At 46.1% G+C, this 1,850-nt stretch overlaps 1 protein-coding gene across 1 annotated transcript in view; it reads right to left on the bottom strand.

The window, feature by feature from the left end:
* The window catches only part of LOC140419819 (leukotriene B4 receptor 1-like), a 26,347-nt gene extending 26,105 nt beyond the window's left edge, over nucleotides 1-242 (bottom strand). The window contains exon 1 of the mRNA XM_072503833.1: nucleotides 1-242. This exon is cut by the window's left edge and continues 344 nt beyond it. The gene's annotated coding sequence lies outside the window, so the exon portion shown is untranslated.
* Nucleotides 243-1,850: the final 1,608 nt, after the last annotated feature.

The raw sequence follows: 1,850 nt of genomic DNA, 5'->3' as shown, positions 1-1,850 counted from the left end.
AGTGAAAGCGAGCTAGACAGAGGGAGAGAGAGAAAGAGAGACAGTGACAAAGAGAGAGATAGAGAGACAATGAGAGAGGCAGAGAGAGAGAGAGACAAAGAGAGAGGAATGTCGAGAGTGACACAGAGAAAGACGAAGAGAGACACAGAGAGAGAATGAAAGAGAGACAGCAAGAGAGGCAAAGAGAGAGAGAGACAGCAAGAAAGGCAGCAAGAGAGACAAAGAGAGAGAGAGAGAGACAAAGAGAAAGTCAGAGAGAGACAAAGAGCGCGAGAGAGGGAGTGAAAGAGAGCTCAACAGAGAGAGACAGAGAAAGAGAAAGTGATGGAATGTGACAGAGAGAGGAGCAGGACAGAGAGAGAGGGAGTGAGGAAGGCAGAGGGACAGAGAAAGAGAGACAGAGACGGAGAGACAGAGAGAGAGAGACAGAGATGGAGACAAATAGAGAGAGAGAGAGAGGGGTGGGGGAAGAGAGCCAGAGACGGATGGTGATTGAGAGAGAGAGAGTGGGAGAGATTCTTCACTGGCAGAATCCTCCACCTCACTGACAGCGCACTCACACCCGCGGATTCCCTGATAGAACATAGAACATACAGTGCAGAAGGCCATTCAGCCCATCGAGTCTGCACCGACCTACTTAAGCCCTCACTTCCACCCTATCCCCATAACCCAATACCCCCTCTGGTCACCAGGGGCAGTTTAGCGTCACCAAGCCACCTACCCTGCACGTCTTTGGACTGTGGGAGGAAACCGGAGCACCCGGAGGAAACCCACGCAGACACGGGAAGAACGTGCAGGCTCCGCACAGGCGGTAACCCAGATGGCGTGAGAGAGTGCCCAGAATGGGAAGACCCATTGACCGGCTGCCGGGACGGAGGATCCCAAACAGAGGGACAGAGAGAGAGTGAGACAAAGAGAGAGAGAGAGAGACACAGACACAAAGAGAGAGATAAATAGAAACAGTGAGAGAGAGAGAGACAAAGAGAGAGACAGAGAGAGACACAAGAAGAGTCATAGACAGAAAGGGAGAAAGGCAGAGAGATTAGATGGTACCATCCAACCTGGTACCATGTAATGTTCTTGACAGATGGCCTGATTTATATTACAAGAACACTTGTAGCTAAAGCTATAACCGATTTATTCCTTAACTGTCAGTCAACTATGTACAAAACCGCAGATGAATAACAACACGATCATAACACAAGCAATCTCTTTCTTCCAGCTCCCTAGTCAGTCTGAGGTCACCTAACTCGAACATTCACTTGGACGAATGAGATTCCTAGTGGTCAGTCAGTGAACTACAACACAACCATGATATCACTACATCCCCTTTCCTTTGAACGAATGAATTAATACATTATCATCATTATATTTACATGTGATATCATTAGCCTGTGAGTTTAACAGTGTTTTTTTTTTTAGTTTTTAAAACTGGTTCAACAAGTATATATATAAGAACAGCAAGCATAGTATGTACAAATAGTCCAAATCTACAAATTGCGTCAATCAGGTTTTTCTTCTGATTCTGGTTGATCTTGTTAGACCTTGCTGCTCAGAACTTATAGATTCAATGTTCTCCATGGCATTCTCATGCTCGTCAACCATCACGTTGTTGTGACAGTCTTTTCTGGTTTTCAAGCGTGCATGACGATTTCTTCATAAGACCAACCTTCCCTCTGTCTGTACATTGTAGGAATGAGGCAACATGGTAGCACAGTGGATAGCACTGTGTCTTCACAGCGCCAGGGTCCCAGGTTCAATTCCCCGCTGGGTCACTGTACTAAGTAATGGGTTAAGAGACATTGCAATTAGTTGGCTCATTTATGTTAAGTATCCATTAATTGACACTG

This window comes from Scyliorhinus torazame, chromosome 5 (genome assembly GCF_047496885.1).
Source record: "Scyliorhinus torazame isolate Kashiwa2021f chromosome 5, sScyTor2.1, whole genome shotgun sequence".
NCBI lineage: Eukaryota > Metazoa > Chordata > Chondrichthyes > Carcharhiniformes > Scyliorhinidae > Scyliorhinus > Scyliorhinus torazame.
Note: the sequence above shows the minus strand (reverse complement) of the source record. Positions and strands in the feature narration are given on the sequence as shown.